General features: G+C 42.2%; 1 protein-coding gene across 1 annotated transcript in view; it reads right to left on the bottom strand.

Annotated features, from left to right (window-relative positions):
* The window catches only part of pla2g7 (phospholipase A2, group VII (platelet-activating factor acetylhydrolase, plasma)), a 71,718-nt gene extending 64,069 nt beyond the window's left edge, over nucleotides 1–7,649 (bottom strand). The window contains exon 1 of the mRNA XM_052024052.1: nucleotides 7,492–7,649. The gene's annotated coding sequence lies outside the window, so the exon portion shown is untranslated. The remainder of the gene's footprint in view (nucleotides 1–7,491) is intronic.
* Between the last annotated feature and the right edge of the window lie 301 nt (nucleotides 7,650–7,950).

The following is a 7,950-nucleotide window of genomic DNA, read 5'->3' on the forward strand; positions in this document are numbered from 1 at the left end:
CCATCATATTCCTGACTTGTGCCTTGTAATAGTGCAAGCGTTCAAGTGTCAGGAGACAAGTCACTCACCTATAGTGGGAAGTATAAAATGCACTGGAGGTCAGCATCAAGTCCAAGGAGGATTCTTAACCCTGCAGATGAGGGGCTGGTTACACTAGTTACCCAATGTAAAGCTGAAGGGCCAGTCACAGTCAGTGAACAAGCATTGATCTATTTGAATGGGGGTTACTGCCCTTCATTTAAAAAAAGAGGGCATGTGATTTTTCAAAGATTTTAATATTAATGTACTTAAAAACAAGTAACATTTAATTTTCAAGTTTTTAATTAGGTAAATTTCAACTGTTTCTAAATTCCTCTGATCAGGGACATTTAGCAATAGTGGAAATGGCCTTCTGATAGCAGGATTTGTCAGAGGCCCACCAGGGTGCTCCACTGGAGGTGTCTCTGGTTGCACAGTCTGCAGCCTAGTTGCTGCTCACGAATTACTCAGCTGCCCGAGATGGCTACAAGGACCTCAGAGACCGCTCACGAATTACTCAACTGCCCGAGATGGCTACAAGGACCTCAGAGACCACCAGGCTGCTAAAGTGCAAACATGAGCATCCCACAGGAGGGAAAGGCGAGACGCAGTGTGGGTTGACGACGACAACTCATTGTTGAAACTCACCCGTGTGGTATCTGAAACATTTCTATCAGTTGCTATTGGTCTAATATATCAAAATAAGTGAAAAAACAAAATATATATAACAATGCTGGAACTCTGAAACAAGCAGAAAATGGTGGTTATCATCCTGTTAGAGGTTTCCACCATTTAAGAGAACAGAAATTCCAATTATCCATTTTGACCTCCAATAGCACAAAGGACTGAAAATAGGAGCAGGAACAGGCCATTCAACCCCTTGAGTCTGCTCCGCCAGCCAACGAGACCAGGGCTGATCTTCAACCATAGCTCCATTTTCCTGCATTATTCCCATCTTGATTCTTTTAATATCTAGAAATCTCCCACGCAAACAGCAAGCTTATCTCCACAGTCCTCTGGGGTAGAGAATATGAAAACATTTATCAGACTCAAAGCAATTTCTCATTTCAGTCTGGAATGGCCTACCCCTCCTCCCAGTATCTAACATTAGGAACCCTCTAAATTTTTTTTCGATGTTTCTACAAGGTCATATGCCAAGCTCTGGAGAGCGGAAGCTTGGCCTACTTAATCTTACATCACATGACAGTTCTGCCATCCCAGGAACCAGTGTGGCAAATCTTCACTATCTCTAGCAAGTACGTCCTCTTTGAGGTAAAGAGACCAAACTTTATCACAATACTCCACCTGTGTTTTTTTTTTAACCAAGAGCTGACACAATTGTAGTAATACATCTTTAGCCTTTATTGCAAGACTAAGTACAAGAATCAGGTACCATTTGCCTTCATAGTCGCCTGCTGCACCAACATTAGCTTTCATCGACTTATGTACATGGGCACCTAGGTCCTTTTGAATATCAACATTTACCGATGTATATGAAATAATATTCAGTAATTCTGATTTTTCTCCCATACATGTATTCCCTCTACAACATTGATGCCTGGTCATTCAGCTTGAGTATATCCCCTTGAAGCCTATTTACATTTTCATTAGTGCTCATATTCAGAGTTCGTTCTGTGCCATCAGAAAACTTGGAAACATTACGTTTCGTCTCCAAAGCCAATCTGTTAACCAACATTGTGAACAGTTGGAACCTAAGCACTGATCTCTACAGTACCGACCAATCACAGCCCATCTACCTGATTGATTCCTACTCTTTGATTTTTGTCTGTTAATCAGGTCTCAATTTACACCAGCATAGTACTCCTGGGCCCATGAATTCTAACTTTGTTTACCAACCTCATTTGAGGGACCTTACAATAAGCCTTCCAAAAATCCAAATACACCACATCCACTGGTTTCCCCCTCATTTTCTCTCCCAGATTCATCCTTCAAGACTAATAGTTAAACATGATTTTTCTCTCAAATTCAGGATACATTTGTTCAATCATTTTCTAAGTATCTTGCTAAAACATCTTTTATTATAGATTCCATCATTTACCAGCCACCAATGTCAGGTTAACAAGTCAGTAGTTTCCTTTCATAAACAGTCTCACATTTTCTACCCTCCAATCTACAGGAACCATTTCAGAATCAGAAGTTTGTAAGACAATAACCAGAGCAACCACAAGACAGCTTTCAAATCCTATCCCTTTCTCTCTGAAGTCTTTAGAAATTCTGTCATCTCCCAAATCCATGCCACCTTTCTTCTAATTCCACATCTGAAACTTGCTAATCAGGTCCCTGCCCCCATACACCTTCCCCTCTGCAGTCTCAACTCCTTCCCATCTCCCCAGAACACTGAAACATGAAGAGCAACCTTTGGAATTGTGACAACTTAGTCAACTTTATGGACCTGTCTGCAGCCTTTCAGAAAACCAACCACTCCATCTTCCTTTAACAGTACACAGGCAGAACAGAGTATCTCTGGAAATCTTCAACATTATGTCCTCAGTTCCATGATGTTTCCTGGCATCAGATCAATATCTGTCCACCAATGAGACTTCCTGACTACCACCTGCCCTCAGCATACGAATCTGTGCTCCTGCATGTTGAACAACACTCAAAGGGAATAATGAAAGTAGCAAAGACACAGATGTATCTTGGATTGGGGCTTCAATGTTTATCAACAAGAGTAGCTTAATAGTACCACCACTGGCCAAACAGGCCAGATCCTGAAGGACAACAGCCAAACTGGGTTTGTGGCAGATGGTGTGAGCAATACAACAAGGAGGAGAATCTGTCTTTGACAATATTGGTGAGAATGACTAGTGCACAGTCCCTCAGGAGACAGTCTCATCTTCAAACTCAGACTTAGAATAGATCCAGCAATTTCAAATAGGCATCTATGAGGCACTGTGGGCCATCAGCAGCATCAGAAATGTATTTCACCACAACCTGCAGTCTAATGGCATGGCAAGGTCTTAATTCAAACATTAAAATCAAATCAGAAGATCAACAATGATCCAATGAAGACAGGAATGGAATACCAAACAATAAAAAACTCAACATCCAACAGACAGAACTAAGCAGTCTCAACCAACAGACAGACCCAAATCTCTGCAGCCCATGCATCATCATGAATATGCAAACATCTAACTGGAAGAGGAAGCATCTCTCTGAAAGCATCCTGAATAGCATGGCTCAGCTTGCTAAAGACAAGACCAAAGTCATGTTCAGCCAGAAATGCCAAGTGGATGATCCATCCAGGCTTCTTCCCAAAATCCCTAACATCACAGAAGCCAGTCTGATTCAGTCCATATTATATCAAGAAATAGCAGAAGGTACTGATTAGACCAAAGATCACTGAATGACAAGACTGTAGTTCTGAAGATTTGTATTCCAAAACATGTCAGTATCCTAATTATACGGGAACAACTTGACTCCTGGTCAAGTTGTTCCAGTAAAATTAGAATACTGACATCTAGCTTGCAAATGGAAAATTGCCCAGAATGTCTCATCCATAAATAGCTGCATAGTCCAGTCCTGCTGATTGAGTGATAATCAGTTCACTCTTAATAATTAGCAAAATACTGAATGGTTTTGTTGACAGAGCTTTCAAGCCACATCATTCACCAACAACTTGCTCATTGATGCCCAGTTTGGGTGTCACCAGGACCATTCAGCTCCTCATCTCATTATAGTTTCAGTCCAACTGCGCACCAAAGAGCTAAATTCCCGAGATGTGATCAATGTGACTGGCCCTGATATCATGGTAACATTTGACAGAATGTGGCATTAAGAGCCCTAGCAAAACTAAAGCCAATCGGCATTTAGGTGAAAACATTCTAAATGGTTGGAGAAACACCCCCCATAAAGGAAGATGGATGTAGTTGTTAGAGGTCAATCATCCCAACCTCAGTGCATAGCTACAGGAGTTTCTCTGGACAGTATCCTAGACTCAATCACCTTCAGCTGCTTCGTCAATAACTTTCCTTCCATCCACACTCACTGCCAACTGCACAACAGTCAATGACCTTCACAGGTCCGGAAAAATTAAATGATGCAGTCTGTGGTTCTGTACAGCAAGGTTATAGAGAGATGCAGAATCAGAAAAGGGTTGATGTGATATAAAGCACACCAAGAAAGTGGACCAGGATCCAAAGATCTGATCCATCCATTTAGTGCAATGTACATGTCATCTGAGGACAAGGCTAAAGTGCTTTGGAAGGACAGCAAGATCACTGCACACCTGAACAGAGATCACATTCTTAATAAGCAGGACTGAGAGGCCTGTGTAGTACGATGTCTGGTATTTGACAGACTTTTTGAACTGGTTTTGATGGGTACTGGAGAGGAAGAATCCAGTCATTTGAGTCAATGATAGGAGCAGCAGTAAAGGAAAGAATTGTTTGTAGAACACCAAGAAAGAGTTAATTGAAGAATGAAAAATGGAATTGCAAGTAGTGCAAATTGAAGTATAAAATTAGAAAGTGATATCAAAAAGTTAAGCAAAAGAATTTCAACGTTGACAAATGTAAGGTTCTGTACTTCCAACTTGAAAAGAATGAAGCTGTGTACTTTCTAAATAAGATAGAAAGAGTAGACTATGTCACAGACAGGTACAGGAAAAAATGGAACAGTCCTAGGCTGGTGTTGGAGATAGTATAATGCAAACTTATCAAAATGATACCCGAACTCCAAGAATAAAATAACAAGGAGAATATAACAAACCAGAATAGTATTTGCTGGAATTTATAATGTCAAGGGCAATTTAATTGAAGTTTCCAAAGTAAAGGAGACAAGGTAGATAGAAAAGCTTTCTGCCACAACATAGAAACAAAATACTGAAAATGCTGGCAATATAAAATAAACTAAAAGCACATTAGAAGATCAATTTGGAGTCAAGGATTAAGGAGAATAGTTTAAAAATGAGAGCCTGGTTTTTCAGGAGTGAAATTAGGAAAGACTTCCATATGTGGTGCGCAGGAAATGCTTGGAATATTCTTCCTCAAACAGCAACCGTGGATATAAAACCAGAAAATGCTGGAAGTACTCAGGTCAGGCAGTATCTATGGAGAAAAAAATGCAGAGTTAAATTTTACAGTTCAACAGAACTTGGAAAGTGAGAAAGCAAGTTAGTTGCAAGTTGTAGAGGCTGGGGATGGAATGGATAGGACCAAGGGAATATCTGAATTTTTCTTCTCTCCACGGACACTGCCTAATCTGCTGGACATTTCCATCATTCTCCTCTTGGATTCCGGTCTCAGCAATAGCCCTGACCTGCACCACACATTTAACATCTCCCTTTGTTTGTTTTCTCTTTTCCTCCCCAACTACCCTCACTAATTTATCAACCTGACAGCTCCACAAACTTCACTTCAAAAACTCAGCCTCCAGATTCCAGCATCTGCAGTCTCACGTCTCCAATAAGGAAATATCCTTGGCACATCCATACTGGATATAGAATTTCTCTCAGTATCCATTTGCTTCTTAAATAATCCCCAAACTTTCACTCTCCTACTCAGGTTTGCATTCAGTATGTTTATTGATCTATACAGAGAGCTCCCTCAATTTAAATCTGCTCCAGGTATCTTGGTTTGATTTAAGTAGTGGTTTAAATTAGTCCTTCCATTATTGTTTATATGCTTGTAAAAATCATCTTAGTTTACTTTTTCAGGATTAAAAAAAAAACAAATGTTTCTCTTATCTTTTGTGGCCCTTCCCTACAAAGGTCCTGGGCTCGTCACCCAAACTGGAAGCAGTACTGAGGACTTAGGTCATTACAACACAGCAAGCTTTGCCCCATTTTCTCTACTGATATGAAAACTGGAAGATGTTGAAAATACCCAGCAGGTCAGGCAGCACCCACGTTGAAAGAGACAGAGTTGATATTTCAGGTTGATCACTTTCCATCAGAACTACTACAGTAGCCTTGCTCCAACTTGTAGCCAGCCAATTTGTCCAAATAACTGAACTTCTGTTGATTCGAGTCAGCAGATCTACATCTTCATTACCCCTCTTTTGACAATTCCCACAATGTATCTGTCACACATGTACATTCTTCACATGACTTCTCAATTATAAGTCTCCAACTGCTCTGCCCAGGACCATAAGAAACTGCAGAGATTTGTGGACACAGCCCAGCGCATCACGGACACCAGCCTCCCCTCCTTGAACTCTGTCTTTATCTCTTGCTGTCTTGGTGAAGCAGCCAACATAATCTAAGACCACTCCCACCCAGGTCATTCTCTCTTCTCTCATCTTCCATCAGGTAGAAGATACAAGAGCCTGAGGGCACGTACCACCAGGCAAGGACAGCTTCTACCCCACTGTGATAAAACTATTGAACGGTTCCCTTACACAATGAGAATGGACTATGACCTCACAATCTACCTTGTTGTCACCTTGCACCTTATTGCACTGCACTTTCTCTGTAGCTGTGGCACTTTGTACTGTTATTGTTTTCACCTGTACTACCTCAATGCACTCTGTACTAACCCAATGTAACCGCACTGTGTAGTGAATTGACCTGTACGATTGGTATGCAAGACAAATTTTTCCACTGTACCTCAGTACAAGTAACAATAAACCAATACTAGTATGATCAACGGTTAGCATAAAGCTTCCAGCGCCAGTGACCTGGGTTCAATTCCAGCCGCTGCCTGTAAGGAGTTTGTACGTTCTCCCAGTGTCTGCGTGGGTTTCCTCCGGGTGCTCCGGTTTCCTCCCACATTCCAAGGATGTACAGGTTAGGAAGTTGTGGGCATGCTATGTTGGCACCGGAAGCGTGGTGACACTTGCAGGCTGCCCCCAGAAACCCTACGCAAAAGATGCATTTCACTGTGTGTTTCGATGTACGTGACTAATAAAGATATCTTATGATCATAAGAATTCCAACCAACTGTTTTTTTGATAAGTTCCTAATCGCCTCCGCCTCGCTCATCAGTTTCATAGTTTTCCCAAACCTGTCAAGTTAAAACGAAGCGTCTAAAACTATGCTGATGGTGCGTAAAACAAGAAAAACATTGCCATCCGAATACAGAAATCCCAAGAGTAGTCCCGACTATACTTTCCGAGACAGCCTCACTGGCACCAAATCATTGCTGCACTCTCCTGAAGCCGTCTCTCACCTCCTAGCTCTGCAGCCCAGTGTCCCACTGATTAAAACCGTGTCAGGGTCTCGGAATTACATCGGGGACATTGACACATTTCACCTGGAAGCGTTTCCTTTCCTTGAGCAGAAGTGCCTTCTCAGCGTTTAGAACACCACAGACCGCTGTTTCCCCTTCTCCAGACTGGGACTTTACTGAGCTCGCTTACTGCCTTTATCTCTACTTCCACAGTCCTTTCGTTCAGGCCCATCTGGTTGTCGACCTTAACCACTGTGTGAAAAGCATCCTTTTGTCTTTGTTTCGTTTCTAGTGTTTTATTGTGTTCGTCGGCCCTGGTAGCAGTATTTCTTACATTTCTTACCGCTTTAAGTTTAACAGTCGGATCCGGACCTGACGTGACAGCGTCCCAATGAACGAGCCGGGAACGCTCCACAGAAACCCTATCTTTGTTCCTTCCTTCGTGCAGTCTCGGTTAATCCCCGTAATCGGATCCCACACCCGCCGGCACGCTGCCACCTCTTCAAGTGCCTCTCGTCTGCCCCCCACCGCTTCTCCCAGGCGTTATGGAAGGAGCTCGGTGCTTGTGTCCAATATCAAGAAACTGCACAGAGTTTGTACCGTGTGCCTTCTGTAATGCACTCGTGAATTCAGAGGCCCCGGTTTATCCTGGGGCCGACGATCAAAAATCAAAGTTCCCAGCCCCTTTAAAAGGGCACAACTGTTAAAGAACTAACTCATCAAATTTGGTAAATAAAAAAGGCTTAAATACCATCATTGCCCGTGACCACCAACCTGCTGATTGCAGAAGGTTGCTGACCTG

The sequence above is a fragment of the Pristis pectinata genome, chromosome 10 (genome assembly GCF_009764475.1).
Source record: "Pristis pectinata isolate sPriPec2 chromosome 10, sPriPec2.1.pri, whole genome shotgun sequence".
Lineage (NCBI taxonomy): Eukaryota > Metazoa > Chordata > Chondrichthyes > Rhinopristiformes > Pristidae > Pristis > Pristis pectinata.